The sequence below is a fragment of the Pyxicephalus adspersus genome, chromosome 5 (assembly GCF_032062135.1).
Source record: "Pyxicephalus adspersus chromosome 5, UCB_Pads_2.0, whole genome shotgun sequence".
NCBI lineage: Eukaryota > Metazoa > Chordata > Amphibia > Anura > Pyxicephalidae > Pyxicephalus > Pyxicephalus adspersus.
In genome coordinates, this window is record NC_092862.1 from 50,088,729 (window position 1) to 50,107,312 (window position 18,584).

Genomic DNA, 18,584 nt, shown 5'->3' on the forward strand with positions numbered 1-18,584 from the left:
TTCATTTCAGTTTGTCATGTAGAGCACAGAAGTGGTAAAATGCTCTACTCTGGATGTCAAATATGATAGATTGCCACAATTCCTTATTATAGATACATCTTACTGATCATACTAATGTACCATGAGCTGTAGATTATTTTTAGCAGGGTTTTTTTGGGACATTATTTAAAGAGTTCCTCTTGAGTTACAAGGTTCAGAAAGACTGGTGTGTACTGATTATTTAAGGGATGACATAAAACACAGATTAATGTAAACTGGGTGATCCTAATTTAGCTCATTTGAAGTGTTTTCTGAATATCATTGATAGCTCACTTGTTGCCTGGAATTGCTCTTTAATAAACAAATGTAAACATCATTTGATCATGTATGCAAATATGATTATTGTTGCCAAATAGGCCTGCTCTTCCAAATTAAATGTTCATACAGAGCTATTTAATGATATATGTAGGCAAGCACTAATAAACCATGGTACACATAATTCCCATAATTGAGAACAATTTATTTGTAATCATGCTATTTCCTGTTTATTATTGTGATACAGTTGCCAAATAAGTTGCTCAGAATATTAAAATTCCAAATCAGGTCAAATCTGTTCGGTTCAGTCGAGAAATCCGACTGGATTTGAAAATGCCTAATCACAACTGGTATTTTTTTTTAAAATAAACTCTTTATTATTAAAAAGTAAGGAAGTTTATAACACCATAGGGTACAGGGCGCAGCCCAACCAGCATATAAACTAAATAAAGCATCTTGATGAAAACCAGTGGAAACAATGAATACGCTCTACACAGTATGATAAAAAAAATCACATGCTGAAAAACGTGCTATGTAGCAATGCGCATTTATGATATTTTCACATAAAGAAAAACAGATAGAGAACTTTATATCTTGTCTAATAATCATTTTGCAACCTCATAAATAAATAATGTTATACAAAGATAAAGAGCCTGATGTGTCCTTTATTATTCTCATTTAAAATATCTCTTAGATTGTAAGCTCTATGGCACAGGGTCCTCTCCGCTTCTGGTGTCATTGTTTGTGTATGTCTGTCATATGCAAACCATATTTAATGTACAGTACATTACTACCCATTGATTTGAAAGATCATTACTTTAGTTCAGTTGTACCTGGTGAAATCCACATGTGTTCTTCAAGATCAGTCCTTTGGATCATTTACTAGTTTTTGGAACAGGCTCTGTTGCTTACTCACTCCTCGTGTCATGGAGGAATTTGTTAACTTTGCAACTGCCATTTTAGAGTTAGCTGCTGGAATATAGTATATAGAATAGGCTTAAAATCTAACGAACAAATAATTTGCTTTTTGAGCTGCCATTAAACTTTAATTGACACCCACATTCATTTCACATTAAAAGCTTTCAGAGAGCACACAACCTACAGACTAGGAGAATATATGTTTAATAATTTAGGAATTATTTTTATTATAAAAGATACCAGCAATACCTTAAACCTAAAATTTGAGATAAAGTTTACCCTGTGGTAGACAATTTTCTCATCATTATAAAATGTTCCAAAATAGTTCTAAAAAAATTGAATAAAATAATTGAAACATGTCACAATGAACTATTTTTTGTTTCTTTATAATTAATAAATGATGTGATGGCAAGAAAAAATGCTTTTAATGCATGTTTGTACAAAGTAAAAATGTAAAACCAATAATTAAGCTCAGTATGATTCACTGCCTAATAATGAGACTTTTACCCAAAATGTCATCCCTAATGCAAAAAAAAAATTAGTCATTTATCCCAGCATATTTACTCTATGTACCTACATGTATACTGTAGAAAAAAAGCACTTTCCATTAGTCTTGTGCAATTCTAAAATAAAAAACAACGACCATAGGTAGGTAGATAAGTTTATAAAACGTATTTTCTATATATTTAGGTATGTTTAATACTTCATATCCTCATATGACTTTATAAAAGCCTGAAGTCTCTGCTAATTGCCCTGAATTGAATGCAGCTTATACATGCTAAAGAGCTTTGTTTGGCATAGTATGGCTTTAGACTCCTTGCACCTTGGGTACTGTAGTAGCTTTTATCGTTCATGACTAACTTAATAATTTGATGCCATTTATGAGGTTTTCATAATGATTACTGCATGTTCCAATGGACGATAAAATCATGAATGGCTGTGTCTATGAATATAATATGTGTTGGACCACACTGTGTGTTCCGGATTTATGCCCTTGAGGGAGCTCTGTTGTAGCACCATACAATTACATACTGTATTTAAAAAATTAAACAAGCAACAAGCAAGGTGCTGCTTTTGCAAAACTTTCCAGAGTGCACTTTTTTTGTTTCAGAACTGATATCATTACTGATATGGTTACTTTGAGAGGTCTCACGACAAGTCTTTTTTCCAATCAGGGAGCTAAAAATGGTTACATGGGACCAGCTTTTTTTTTTCTTTTTCACACTTTAAAGTCTCACAACTTTCCTGTGTTTTTTCTGTAAAGCAGTGCTATGACTAATCTGCTAAGTCCCTTTTCTTGCGGGTGCCATATATAAGTAGGTGTATTTTTGGAACGCATGATTGTTTTTGTGGCAGAGACAATCAAATTTGTAATAGAAAATATTTTTGTAAGGGTATTCCAATTTAAATTTTATTGATATCTGGAAAATGACTACTAAATGTGGGCTATGAAATCCAAACAGCCTTGGCTGAAACTGGTGAGTTTGCTTTAGCCAGTTTCAACCAAATGTATTTAGCTACCATTAATAGAAAGTGAAGGGATTTATAATACTGTGAAGATAATAATAATTGGATCACCAGACTGGATTCTTTCTTGGATACGTAAAAACATTCAGCAAGTGGCTTCCTTTGTAATCAGGCTACCTCCTGTCAACCCACTATATCTGGCTCCTCAAACCCAGTTCTGGCTAAAACTTCATATGGCAGCTGGTACAGCTTCGGAACTGTCACACTTACTTTTTCCAGCCAATCAGGAAATAGCCTCTTAATCACCTCTGGCTATTTAGCTTGCTCACACACTGCACTCTGTGTTCGTGCAACGTGTCTCCATTGTGCGGAGCCCCTAGTTTTGTGAGCTATTTTCTGTTCACCTGGTGCTTAATTCAGTGTTTCCTCTGTCCAGCTCCTGCGTTGCCCCCTTGTTGTCCAGTCTGTTGGTTCCCAGCCAACTTCCCTATGCTGTTCCAGTGTTCATGTCTGTCTGTGGATATCCCTGAGTTACCTGTGCCTCCTGTTGCTTCCAGCGTCTCCTGTGTTCCCTGTGCCCGCAGTGGCCCCTGTGTCACTGGTGTCGGTCTCCTGGATCCCTGAAAAGTGTGACCTTGCCTCTCTTGCTTCTCTCTGTCTGCCTCAACTACGGCTTTCCTCGACTATCCTTCTGCTTTGTGGTTTAGTACCAATGCTTTGCCCATCTTGGTGTGCCCAAGGACCTGGCAGTAACCAGCGGTGCAACATCCTCACCATCAGAGGCTCTGGAGAAAACCTGGTTACTGCTTAGACTCTGCGCCTTGGCCCTTCTCAGGGCTCACACCACCTTTGTGCAAGCAATAGCGCCCCCTAGTGGTCCTGTCTCTCTGTGCGTGACATGCACCTTCTCTTTGGAGGACCTTCCATAGTGCCCACACATAACAGAGAATGTCTTCACCCTTGGGTGCATTACATTTTTTACTCTTTTTTACAGCTTTCAAGATGTATCATTAAGAAACTGGCTTCTAACAACAAATTAAATGGCTGGCATATTTAAACATCTAGTTTCCAACCTTTCCGATGTTTCCTTGTAGTGTTTTTTCTTGTTTCCTAATCACTCTACTAAAAGACATTTTTCTCTCCAGCTGGAGCATAGTGACTATTTGGGGGAACACAACAACAGCAATGGTTCTCCAGGACTGCAGATATGAATTCCTCCAAGCAGAAAACTTTCCTCCTGTAATTGTCCAACAGAACCCCAACTAACAGTTTTTCTCTCTACTTCTCTCCATGCTCAAGACAACCTAGAAGTTTTTGCATACTTACAGGGTTAATTGTAACTATTATCTTTCTTTTAACCAACTTAAAAGTGTAATACTCCTTATCACCAAGCACTATAACTGATATATTAAGGTAATTGTAGATCAGTATTACCAATAATTCCCAAGAAAGGGTATTTTGGGAACCCCTAGTTATAACGTCTTTCTTTTATCTTTTTGATAAAGCCTTTCATTAATAAAGTCTAATAGTCTGCCACCAATTAGTATATTCATATTTTTTACTAATTCTTTTGATGGTTTGTTCTTGACAGGAAATGTGCTTTGAAAAAAATTGTAATTGGCATTGGTTATTCATCTGTTATTATAGCTAGAAAAATTTACATGTTAGAAAGGGTACTTTTTTCTTGGTGGTAACATAAGATTCTTCATTTGAATTAGAACAGCTGTGTAGTGCCACAAAACACCTAATTGTCTGGCTGCTGTCCTGCATTTTAATCAATACTGAAGCCTGATTACACCTATTATGCTTTTCTCTTGGATCTGTCAGTTCCAACACTGTCTTTTACTTTTTTTTCTGCCAGATCATGTCTTATAAACTTAATTTACAGTTTAAATCTTGATATTGGCATGATCACCAGGGAAAACAAGCTAGGTGTCTGTATAATCCTAAACATATAATGTACTTAAATATCTATAGCAGTACCTGGAAAAATATGATTGACAAAAAGGTAAAATAGAAAAAAAGAATATAAATGATTGCTAGCCCATACACTTTGTGAGAACTCTTGATCTAGGTAAAATAAGTATTTAGGTGAGAAATATAATTAAAAAGCATATATACAATTCTTTGCCTATACAAAATTTTAATAACATTTTTAAGTAGTCCTTTTTTGAAATGATGTTGGCTTAAAATCTGCCTTCCTTTGATTTATAACATATTTGATAATTAGAGTTTCAAGACTCTCTCTTCGAGACGTAAACCAAAATTTAATTTTTTGGTGGTCTGTGCTCTCTGCTGTCCCTGCTGCCAAGTTAGAAGTGAAGGACTTTTAGGGGGATGGTGCATTTCTATTCAACATGACTGAGTAAAATAAGGACTTATGATCTGGTCTTGGTAATAGTCACAATTTAATCAGTTGAGTAAATGTTATTTGTTGGATGTTTTAATTTAATTTGTTGGATGTTTTTAATTTATTTATTATATATAAATTTCGGTACAGTCAAATACATTTTTTATTTATACTCAGAGCTTTAAAACTTTTACATTAGTGGGTGTTTGAAATGCCACTCACTAAAGTTGGAAAGCCAGGCTTTCTACCCAAAGACACTGTGATAAACAGGATTATACCTTGTACACTAGGGTTACACTAAGGGTTCACTAAGTGGACAGACAAATGTAACAGCCTGGACTGGACTGCACTTGCATCTATCCTCACTTAAAAATGTTTGCCCTGATGCTGTTACTCTTGTAAATTGACTTGGAACCTGGCCACTTCCTGGAATTGTCAATTCCTGCCTGTGCTTGCCCCAGCTCCTTCCCCTTCCTAAGTGCTATGTATGCAGAAAGCACAAACCTACTTATAAGTAAACCACAGGATTATAGACAAAATCTGTGCACCTATAATTTAAGAAAACGCAAGTCCCTGTTTGAGCAAAGAATGCAATGTCTAAATTAGAGGTAGGCAAACTCCGGCCCCTAGTTATTTAATGTTGGATCCGGCCTATGGAATTGTTGCATTATCTCGAGTTCCATCGATATCAATGAGTTCTCACACAGTAACCCATATTGCTATGCCTAAAGAGCTCCGGAAGGTTGACCTCGAACGTCGTGTCTTCAACCCCGAATGGACTGACAAATTATTCTTCATCCAACGTGGCAACAAAGCCCTGTGTTTATTGTGCAACAACACCAACTGCACTTTCAAGCGGTCGAATCTCAGGAGGCATTTCGATGCCAAGCACCCGCACATGTACAGAGACTACACTGAGGATGAGAAGAAGACTGAGGCTGCTCGCTTGCAGTCACAGTTGGATCAACAGTTGTCCTTCTTCAAGAAGTAGGCCTCCAAAACTTCTGAGGCTGCTGAGCGTCGCACTCGTGCCTCCTATGAAGTGTCCTTGTTGATTGCTAAGAAAATGCATCCCTTCACTGATGCAGACTTTGTAATGGATTGTATACTTGCTGCTGTTGACGTCATTTGTCCCGTTTTCAAGGCAATCCCGCTGTCTGCCCGCACTGTGACTCGACGCGTGGAGGACTTGGGCTCTGATGTCCAGTCTTCGATGTCTACGAAGTTCAAAACTCTCATTATATTCTCCATCGTCTTGGACGGGAGCTGTGATATCAAAGACACTACACAGCTGGCCATCTTTGTGCGTGGCATCACGCAAGACCTGGAGGTAGTGGAGGAGTTTCTCAGCCTCATTTGGATGATTGGAATACCAATTGGCCAAGATGACCTCAATGCCCTCCTACCTTCTTTGAGTGGATTCGACCTGTCGAAGTTTGTCTCGGTAACTACTGAGGGTGCACCTGCCATGGTTGTATCCACCAAGGAACTTTCACAGCTACTCATCGACCACTGCCGCTCTTTGGGCTGTGCGTATGAGATACGCAAGGTGCACTGCATCATCCACCAGGAGTCATTGTGTGCAAAAACAGTTGCCATGAAGGACATTATGTTGTGGTGAAGTTAGTGATCGCAGTGCTTGCTCGTCCTTTCAACCACCGCATCTTCAAGCACATGTGCAAAGCTGCAGAGGCTGATTACAGTGATCTGCTTTACCACACTGAGGTTCGCTGGCTCAGTTGTGGCAACGTTCTGAAGCGCATCTTCGCCCTCCGCCACAAGATCATTGCCTTCGTCAGTGAGAGAAGCCTTAAGGGCTTTCAAAAGTTCTCTGACAAGGTTTGGCTCTGTCGGTTTGGCTTCATCACTGATATCAGCTCTCACCTTAACAAACTTAACCTGAAGTTTCAAGAACGTTACATGCTCATCACGGACGTGGAAGCCCATGTGTGGGCATTGGAAGCAAAGCTGATTCTATGGGAGAAACAGCTGTATAAGGGCAACTATGTCCATTTCGCGCACCACGCCCAGTGTGATACAGCCCTTGTTGACACTGAAGAATGCATCAGTGTGCTGTCAACCCCTGCGGAATAAACTCTCTTCGTGTTTCACTGATGTGCGTTCTCGTTCACAAAAGTTCAAGATCATCAGCACTCCTTTTGACTTTCCCCATGATGCCCCTCTGATGTGCAATTGGAGTTCACTGAGCTGCAGGCTTCGGATGTTCTCTTGTCTAAGTTTACTTCTTGCACTACTCTCATTGACTTCTACCGTCAGCTGCCACATTCTCAGTTTCCAATGTTGTTAGCCCGTGCCAAGCGTGTGATCGCAATGTTTGGCAGCACTTATTCGTGCAAGCAGTTGTTCTCCAAGATGAGGTTTTGTAAGAACGAGCTGTGCTCTCAGCTCACTGACAATCACCTTAATGACATTCTGTTGCTGAATTCCTCATCATTAGAACCTGATATTGTATCTGTCTCTAAGAACATGCATCATGTTTCCCATTGATTGTACTGTTTTTTTAAATAAAAAACCTTTCCTTGGACACCTTGTTTCTTTTGGCCTAGTGTACGTTCTTGACCTCCTGAAATCTCCTAGTATTCCAAAAAGTTAGCCAACCCCTGGTCTATACTATGAGCAGACCAAAGGAGGTATCACTGCTGCTATTATTTAGTGCTCAGCTCTGAGCCCCAGCTATCCACCTCTGAGGCTGTTCAGTGAGCTTTAAAATGTAAAAAAAAACATGATAACATGTAACATGGAAACACTACGAAGCACCAACTAAGTTACAGCTCTGACTCTGTGTCAGGCTTGTTCAACATCATAATACAAAAAAAAAAAACAGAGGGATGTAATGCACAGACAAGATTCTTTAAAATATAATTCTTTAGGGAGGTTAATAACTAGGTAAAATTATTACTATGAAAACAGGGTCTCTTTAAATAATCATTCACTGTTCACATTTAATAATAAGGAAAAATAAAATTTATGGGTCAAGCAAGGTGGTAAGTTACTGTGAATATTTCTTAGCAGTTAATAAACTTTAAGACAGAAGAGTACAATATATTATGTTGAGACTATCCTTGCCGATATTAGGAAAAAGATGATTTGAATAATTAAAAGACCTTTAGAGCATAAATGCAGATCTTCAGACAATTTACATTTTCCAGAGTCTGGATTCTGGCTCTTTCTTGTCTTCACTCATTAACATATGAAAGTTAAAATGCTTAGAGTACTCCGATGAAAATAAGGCTACTCACTTGTATTTCCTTTTCAGATATTGGATTAAGTGACTCCTAAATTCTCTGTGAGCCGTGTATAGCATAGGCATTGAGCTGGTCTTCTGAAGGAGGAAAGTATTCGCAGGGAAGCAGAGCACTGCCTCTCCTCTTATGAATAGTTCAGAGGACAGTGGCAGACACTTCTTCCAAAAATGCCTGCGTTGTGGGAGAAGTAGCACCAAATGGTGCATGTGTGGGCCAAGCACAGTTTCCAGATACTGTCCCTTTTTCGTGGTTTAGGAAAAATGCTTCTGCCACTTCATAGTCCCACAGCCTATTAAAAGGCTTTCAAAGAGGACCAGGGGGAACAGTTGGGTTGTTGAAGAATGGAGCAGTAACAACCATTTGCAGTCCTTTTTTTTATTGGCTTCAGACAATCTGTCACTGCTCAATTCATGCTCAATTCTAAATTCCATCCTTTACCCTGTTTCAGTGTTGTTGTTAGCCCTGCAGGTCGTGCCGGTGCCGCTGCTCCTAATTGCAGGCACAGGCACCGGGTCCTATCTTTCAGGTAGAGTAACCCCAGTACATGAGTTCAATGCCAGAGTTTCCTTCCTGCTGGAGACTTGCACTGGTGTTTGAGCTGGCGTGGATGTGTCTCTCTTCATCCATGAGGCAACACAGACACGCCCTCTGTTCCTACAGCCTACCACTGGAGCCCGGCTAGTATTTAAAGGCACTTCCCACTACAGGAAGTTGCCTGAGCAATCTCATGGTCTTAGCTAGTTTAACTCCAAGAGCAAAGGTGCTTCTTCTGTCTGCCTTCCTGTGTACCGGACCTTGCTTATCAAACCCTTGGACTTTGCCTGTTTGCCGCCTGACCCTGACCTTGGATTTTGTGTATGGACTTCTGTCTGATTGCCGCCTGACTTTGACCTCGGATCTTGTTCATGGACTTTGTTTAATTACTACCTCTCCTATATCTTCTTGGCCACGCAAGCCCCTAGGTGCTTGCACCGAGTACCCTGACTCCTGTGGTCAGCTGCCACTGACTCGGCGATTGCTCTGGAGTGGCACCTGGCAGCTACCCTGCGGCCCAAGCCTATCCTCACCATCAGAGGCTCTAGTGAAGACCTGGTAGGGGCCTATTTACGCCCCTCCGGAGCATACCCAGTCAGTGGCACAGTGGGTCCACACCCGCTTGCAATACAGTTCATCCCTTGTGACAGATATAGATACTGTTTTGCCTGAATCTCACCTACACACAGCTCACTTCCAACAATAACCCCTGTCTCATCAACAATATACTTAGTTTATCTCAAACTATTCCTGATGAAGCAGACCTCAGCGTCTGTGACATGCATTGAGTCTAAAAACTTTCGAGGCAAATATTTTCAAAACGAGTACATTAATTATGACACTGTTAACGTTATTATGTTTGTCATCTTGTAATGTTTCAAGAATAAAATTATGTTTTTACTTTCAAATCTGTGTTCTGAAGTTATTGCCTAAAAAGTGCCATAATGCTGGTCTTTGATAGATATTAAAAGATTGTGGCATTATGAGCAAAATGGGATTTTGGTGACAAACTGAATTGTTTTATATAAAATAGAAAAAAGCTCATTCATAACTAGTGTCGCCATCGGCCTGAACATCTGACAATTGGCTCAGTTCCAATGGAATTGGGTAAGCCTATTGTTTTAGTTTTGATCAATTTTAGTACACAATGGACAGCTGCTACGTGCTGTTTACATATCCCTTATAAAAACTGTAAACAACAAGTTGTGATCCAATTGTCAAGGTATACAGTGGTGAATGTTTTTTATTAGATGGGGGGACTTTGAACAACTTTTATTTTGATGCCCACAGAATGTTTATAGCTGGTTTTTCATTGTTTAGAAATGTACCAAATAGATATATATATCTTATTTCAGATGACCAGCCCTAGTAAGTCACAGCCATGTTTACCAGATTGCCTGTTCTCAGCCTCACTTTGTGTGGAAGGATAAATTGATTGCTACTCAAATGTAACTTTTTATTTTGGGGAATAACAAGAACAGTTACTATATACAAGTAACACAAAATGCACATCCTATTTCCTATATAGTATTTTACGGTCAGTGGATGTTTGCCTGGCTCTGACCTTATTTATATACATGATGGATGAGTTATTTTTATTTCTGTCATGTATTTTTGAATAGCTTCTGGCTTTGACATTTTTCAAGCTGTTAGAAACATGAAAGGACATCTCGCAGCTCTCCCCTCTTAGACAAAAATGCATTGAGAGTACTTAAAGTATAGAAGTAAATTTGCTGTCAATAAAGAACATATTTTTTAGCCTTCCATTACAACATTTTTGACAAATGCTGAGAATAGATTTGATTTGAAACATGACCTGGGAAGCCAGGTATTATATATATTATATTATAAATTATACAATTCAATGTGTCCTACGAAGTACACAAGCATGTTTTGAAAAAAGCTAAAGGTCTTATGAAATTAATTGACTGTTAACTTTTCTGACAACCCCTCTTCTTTTATGTTTTTCAGGCATGGGGAAAAAATAATAAAGTGAATAAACTCAATATACTGGAATATGTGGAAGACTTCTGACCTTATGTGCTTATAAATAAGAAGAGACCGTATCATTTTTAAATTTGAATACTTTACCATTGCACCATTTTACATTTTTTCTGGTATTATTTTGGATTGTTGGGGTTTTGTTTAGTTTTCAGAAAAATGCTTCTCTTTTTACTCTAACTTATCCTACATTCCATTAATCTGCAAATAAATATGAGAAATGATATTTAGATAAATCATTTCCTGTTCTAGGATACTACTCCGTTGTATCTATGAAAAAGCAATGAGGCACTCTTGGACACCAGTATTGTTTGTCTCTAATGAGGGCAGTATTAGACCAGAGGCCAGGGGACATGGGTCTTCTAGGACCATGTTCAGGCTGGTTTGGGAAAAAAAATAGTTTTCGGACTCTTTTTAAAATATCTGTTATTTGACTTAGTGCTATCTGTTAGAAAAATAAGAGTGTGAGGACCCTGACCCTAGAGGACCCCTAGCAAAGTCATTACCGAGAACTATAGACCGGTTATTTAGAACTATAGAAGGTCCTAGGGAGTTTGATAGACCACATAGAGGAGTTTCTGCTAGAAAATAATAATATAAGTAATAGTCAGCATGCATTCAAGAAAGACCAAAGTTGTCAAACAAATTTACTCTTTTTATGAGGAAGTAGGTAAACAGGTAGACACTGGAGTAGCAGTTGATATAGTGTACTTGGACTTTGCTGAGACATTTGACACAGTACCCCACAGGCGGGTAATATGCAGATTAGGGTCAATAGGTTTAGAAAAGACAATCTGTAAATGGATAAAGAACTGGCTTGAAGACCGCATCCAGAGAGTAGTGATTAATGATTTATACTCTAAATGGTCCAACGGTATTAGTGGTGTACTACAGGGTTCAGTGTTGGGACCTTCACTGTTTAACATCTTTATAAATGATAAAGAGTTTGTGATTAAAAGTAACATTTCTGTGTTTGCAGATGACACCAGACTATGTAATGGAATAAAGTCCATACATTATGTCTACAATCTATGTGAAGTACAGGTATGCACTCTCTCATACACAACATGCATGCTTCATACTGTCTAAGGCAATGGTCGCCAATCATTTCGGTCCCGCAGACCACTAAAATTACCTGGGTGTCACTCAAAGGGGGGAAACCTCCCTCATAGTGCAGTCATGTCCATAGAGTTTTATATCTAGGATATGTTTACTTTACTAGTGGTTGAACTTTCTGGACTTATGTCTTTTTTTAACTCAACCTCATGTAACTATGTAACTATGTAGTATTTATAGACAATTTAGACATAGATTGACATGAGTGACTAATGAATTAATGCTAACTCAAGCTAACAAAATAAAGCAGATGCATATTTTTTGTCCTTTAGAAATTAAAAGTTCTAAATATAAGAATACAAAATTGTTCAAACCCTAACATAATTTGTAAGTCCAAGGCCAAGTTGACCCTTCAGTGCCTACAGCAGAAACAAGTGACGGTGCTATCACAGTCATCTAACCTTAATATCATTGAACTACTTAGGGGTGATCTCAAAATGTGCAGTTCCACACAGCCCATGAATTTACAAGACCTGGAGGCTTTTTGCCAAAAAGAATAGGCAGCCTATCCACCATAAATCAAAGGCATCATCCAGCTAAAGAGGACAATAGGCAGTATTAAAAGTATGCAAGTACTAGGGGTATGCAAACTTTTAAACAGAGACCATCTCATTATTTCCCTGATTGTATGTGTTGTTTAATGGCTGTTCTGTAAAGTCTTTTACAAGGTCTTGGATCCCATTAAAAGTAAGTGAAATGTGTTTAGCCTGAACACTGGTGTCTTCTTTAAAGAATGATACAAAGATTTCAAATTCTGCTTGAGTAAGAAAATAGCAGGGATCAGACCAGGAAAGCAAGATAATTAATGTACATAGGGAAATGGCACATAGGAGGAGAAAGCACGGGGATGACCTCATCATCGTATTGCTGTTGCTTCACTTTGCACTCACCAGCTGGATGGTCTTGACAAAGATGGTTTTGATTTAATTTCATTTAAGAAAAATGAGGTCATATCTCAGCAGTGATGTCTGTCAAGTATTTCGGGATTAGAAAACTAGCTGAACAATATGACAATTTTTTTGTCAGGTGAGAGTGTAAACTTGGATGTTCATTCCTGAACCGAGAGATGAAAACAACAACCTTAATTAGTATTTCTAAAATCTCTCAATGTTTATAGCAATGTTTGTATTGGTTTTTGCAAAATATGCCTCTATGCCTCTTGGAAAGAAAGAAATAATTTATAAAGTTAGCCACATAAAATAATTTGGACTTTCTACTTTCTACTTTCTTTGCAGTCGGCACCAGGGTATGGTCTTTTGGCACCCACGGTATTCCTGAGTGTGGCTTGGTGTGAATTTTATGTACCAAAAGCAATAACCCCGAGCCACACTCGGGGTAGCATAAAAAAAAATCGTACCTGCTCCCCAGGATGCGTGAAGCGTCGGTACGCTGATGTGGCGTGGCCTGGTGGGAAATTTAAAACTAGATTACGTTGTAATCTGCTTTAAAACATGATCACAGTAATAAAGTTATAAAAAGCAAATCCAAAACTTTATCTAATAGTGTACCTTTGTTTGTACAAATGTATTTTTTTAAATTTTTTATTAAAATTATTAAAGTCATTATTTTTTTTAAATAATATTTATAATTTTTTTTCATTATAATTTATGATTTATGTTTCAAGGTTTATCATACCCGGGAGTTATTCCTAAGAATTACGGGACTAAAATATTACAACAACAAATAACAACAAATTTCCACACAAAACAATGTACCGCTTTTGACATAAAAAAACAGACATAATTAGACCGCCAGGGAGGTTAAGCAACCTGTAAAACCTTGTAAAACGATTTTCTTCTTTAAAACTCAAGGCATTGGTGTTCATAACATAGCTCTTTCCAGTGTATAACTCATGGATGCTCAATTAGCTGCAGAGGGAGAAGAGGCAGTGGTACAGCAATTTAAAATTTTAATAATTTTAAAAAAATTAACAAAAAAAGGTAAGTAAGAAAACAGGAAGACATTATCAAAAATAGTTAGGATAAACTAATGGTTAAAATGGTGTCCATTAGGGGATTTTATTCATTAAAAGGCCCGTGATTTGCACATTTGAACTATTCAAAATAAAATTTGACAATATTGTTTGATGTACTTATAAATGATGCCTGATTTGTACAGGAACAACTGTCAGCACTACTGATATACAAAGCAGGACCTGGCTGTTAAACTGACAGCAAAACCCTGCAGATTATACCAAGAGAGAAGGCAAGGTAGAAGACTTACCTGTTAAAAATATCAAGTAGTAAATCCTGGATGAATTTAAGAGTGTAGAACCGTAACATAACCTTCTCTCATAACTAATCTCTTTCTGCATCCACTAAACAGGAAAATTCATATCGTGCACGGTCAGTTACCGGTACTTTTTTTTAAGTCTATTTACATCAGTGCAGATCTTGGATGCATAGAATCTCACATTTATATAGTGTGGAATGTGGTGGCTGCAAAAAAGATGTCTGTCAATCACTTTGGTATATTATTCAGTTTTGCTTTACTTAGGCATTCAAGAGGGAGGGTGAGGGGACAAGCAGTGTGTGTGCTAAGTATAGCAACCATTTTTTGTTTTATAAAATTGTATGTTTATTGAGTTTTTTTTCCAACAAACACAACTTAAGCAACCATTTTGTTTTAGGCTCCAAACACTCTCAGGTTTGCTAGCAGAATATGATACTTTAATGCCCCAAGGGTTGGAGATCTACTTGGATATTGTCAACCAAGTAAGATCCAGCGTCTGTCTCCCCTCAAAGCTAGTTTACACCACTTTTCTAAGTAGGAAGCTGAAGGTGCTTTTCTTTTGGTTGCAGTGGATCACAGTACTTTGTTTGCTCTTTAGGGCAACTAGGGTGTATTCCTATGTAAACATCCTGAAATTAGGCTTCTAATGGGACAAAATACTTATAAATGATTGAGGTAAAAATTTGAACAGTCTGCTGACTCCTTCATACATTTGAAAATTGGCTTTAAATGCCAGTAGAATCTAGTAGGTGCAGGGTTTATGATAAAAAGAGCAATGACCTACTTGAAGGTAACCCCCTGTAAACCTAAGGGCCATTTCACATTGGCTATCCTGTTGCTTGTGAAAACTCTTTGGTGATATGATCTATTTGGAGGACACAACGATGTGCAGGGACTGCAAGTTATGGGATTTTGTATTGAAGATTTGGAATATACTGTTTTGCATTTATCAAAACTAATTAGTGGTTGTTTTTGTAGCTTGTACAATTGTGAAAAGCTTAAAGCTTTATTGAAAATATATTATAAGGTATTGTCCACAACTTCCTTGGAGAGGGATTTAGGAGCTTGGATAAGACTGTGAATAATAAATAGTATTGCAGCAGATTTGTTGCTCTTCATTTGAAATCCAGGACTGGAGTGTGTTAGAAGAATCGGGTGGCCAAGCACTCCGTCCCTCTTCCAGACCGGGATGTAGAAGTGTCTAAGAAGCACCTGTCTAGTCATACAGGGAGTCTTCCTTTCCATCTAGGGGAAATTAGAGTCTGAGGCCAGGTGGCTCAGACAGACAGGCTTCATGGGCTTGTGAGTTGGGATTAGGTTTCGGTCCTCTGGAGAAGCATGTAAGCAGGGGCCAGGAGACTCAAACTTGTGTTATTGTTCTGTTGGATCGGGATGCCACTGATCCTCCATGAGGGAAAACACTGCTTGATTATTTTTTATTCTTTTTTTGGAGGGGGCAGAATGCTCTGGAATTTGAATTGAGTCTGGAATACCTATTTGCAGTATGTTTGGAGGTAATCCCTCATAAACTATAATTTACTTATGCTTGTTTTTCATCAAACAATACCAGTGACATGTCAATATTTTAAATAATATTTTTAAATAATTATGTGAATAAGTTTAAGTGAACAAATACATACTTGAAGGCTAACCTAAAGCGCTGCAGCAAAGTCAATATATTCTTTTTAACACTTTAAAATTTAAATATAATAAATATAATATGTGCTGGTGCTAATTAGCAAAGGGCACTAGCAAAGGACATAGAAATTATGTATTGCTTAATGACAGCTTCTGTTCTTTTTATATTTACATATTTCTATTTCTTAAGACTACCTTTGTGAGATAAAAGGATATACCTTCAGGTCCTGACATGAGAAAAGAATATATAAATATTTTAGGAGATCCCAAGAAACAATGAAGTGATACTAGATGATGGGTTGTATAAAAGAACCAAAAATAATTTTAATAGTCAGTGATCTTTCTTTGCTTCATTTTTATTACAGGCGTTCTATGCTCTTGGTCAGCTTGGTTCAGGCATACAATATTTTGAAGTTAAGGCAGTTTTGTATCTAAAACTTTTGTTTCATAAAAATAGTCAAAACCCTTTTAGACTTCTAATACTGTCGGTGTCCCAGATGAGAGGACCAATCCTCCTCATGACCATGGTTTTCAGTACAGGTAGTGGTGGGAAATCCACAATTTACCTGTTACCACCAAAATAGGAAGAGAGAGGGAATCTTCCAATGAATAATATGATAGTTTACCTGACTAGACCATACCAATTGATAGCAATCTAGGACTGTTTATTGGTATTATTAAAAAGATTAACTTGTATTTATATAGTGGCATCCACAACTAACAAACTAACAACTGACATGTGACAGCCACATGTCTGAGCTAGCTAAATAGTCATGGGTGATTAAAAGGCTATTTTCTAATTGGCCAGCAGATTGAGTGCAACTGATAAATCTTGGGATCAGAGGCACGCCCAGAACAAGAACTGTCTGCATGCACAGGAGAGAGATGCCTGGAAGAGATGAGTGTGACACTAGGGTTGTCCTCTTAGTGTGAACAGCATGGTTTGTACTGAAATTGTTTTTGTTTAAAGTCAATCAGAAACACTTCTGTAAATGTGACACTTTTACACATTTATAAATCTGTTGTATTGTGATAGGCCAGGGAAACATGTTTAATACAAAAGAATGCAATGTAAATATTGGCAACATTAAAAACAATAAAACATTTAAAATGAATAAATAACTTTATATATGGAATGAAAACAATGATTTTGTGAACTCCATCACTTTTGCTTTCATGTACAAAAAACAAATAAAATTTAGCTCAAACGTTATGCGTTCCCCCATCTACAAATAATATTTCCATACTTAAAGCGGAACTAAAATAAATGCCTAAGCCTTTTGAGATTTGGGACTTGTGTTTCCCAGAAGGCTCTGCGCTCTCATTCAGTCTTTGCCGTGATGGTAAATACAGAAAGGGAGGATCTTTGCTTACTTTCAGTTACTTTCATCAATGAAGCTGGGTTATTCAGCAAACCTGGAATGGATTTCTTACATCATTTACTATTTGCTAGCAAATGTTTTGAAACCTGGACCAAATCACCCAGCTTCATTATTGAAAGTGTATCCTCTCCAGCCTTGGGGAGCTTTACTAAATAAGGTCCCATGCATCAAGGTGTCTTGAAATCTTTAAAGACCTTGCCTATTTGTGCACCATTTTTTGCCTTGCCTTTTTGTGCAAAATATGTACCCTGTAGAAAAGACTAATTTTTAGTACTGTGCATATGCACATAGCAGCTAATTCAGATGTCACAGCAAAAACAGGTTAACAAAAACAAAAAAATATTTCAGCAAAGGATATTTGTTTTCCTATCCCTTCTGCAGTAAAGGACTTGCCTGGTCACAGTTTTTTTTTTTGTTTTTATCTTTAAAAAATTAAAATATAAGAGAAGTATGTTAGTTGTGCAATTAGCACATTTGCCTTGGTACTAGTATCGCAGATTTATTTTATTTAGGATACCTCTGCATGAATTGTGTGTATGTTTTCCCTGTGTGGTGGCTCTAGGTGTTAACATTTTTCATCCCATAAATTAAATATACTTCTTGGGTAATTGGTGTGCCTTTAATCTGACCCTTGCCTGACTATTCCACTCTTTCATGGTTTGCCCATTTACAGATGAGAGTTGTGTGCTAGCTTAGCAACCTGACCCTTAAAAGAAAATAGAAAAACCCTAAACAAATGGCAAAATTGCTGCTAGAAGAACATCAAAGCACAGAAAGCATTTAAGTATAAAAAGTCTTAAAAGCAGTAGGTTCAATATCTGACAAAAACAAATCTTGAAACTGAAAGCAAATACAATAAAAAGCTGCAATAAGGCAGGTCATTTACTGCAGAAGGGTCAGTATTTTGCCAACAAACCCTGAGCTTTTTCTAACTGCTACTACTAACCTTTACATTTGCATGGTATTAAATATTAAATCACGTATTATCTATGAAAACTTTATTTTTTTAATGTGCAAACTTTTCTTTTATGTTAATATTGTTTATGTCCTGAGAAATACCAACAGGATTACATTAGTTTTAATTTTTAATTAATATTATTTATTCTAGTCACTGTGAAAAATAAATGAAAGGTAATTAACTAAATTACAGATGTGCTTGCTGTTGGTAAAAGAGAAAATATCCTCAGGATTCTATAATTTTTGCTATTTTAATAGGAACAGACTGCATATAATTAACCTGAATTAAATATACAGGTGAAGCTCCAGTTTTATTGAAGAAGAAATTAATACTCTATATGATTTAAGTAGATTGCAGATTTAGGTGACCTTTATAAATTCTCACCTCCTTCTGGTTTAAAGAAATAATAAAAGGATTGCAATGTACTT

The 18,584-nt window shown here is 37.4% G+C and overlaps 1 pseudogene; it reads right to left on the reverse strand.

The window, feature by feature from the left end:
* Positions 1-8,186: 8,186 nt before the first annotated feature.
* Positions 8,187-18,584, reverse strand: part of LOC140332057 (UPF0462 protein C4orf33 homolog pseudogene) — a 70,894-nt pseudogene continuing 60,496 nt past the window's right edge.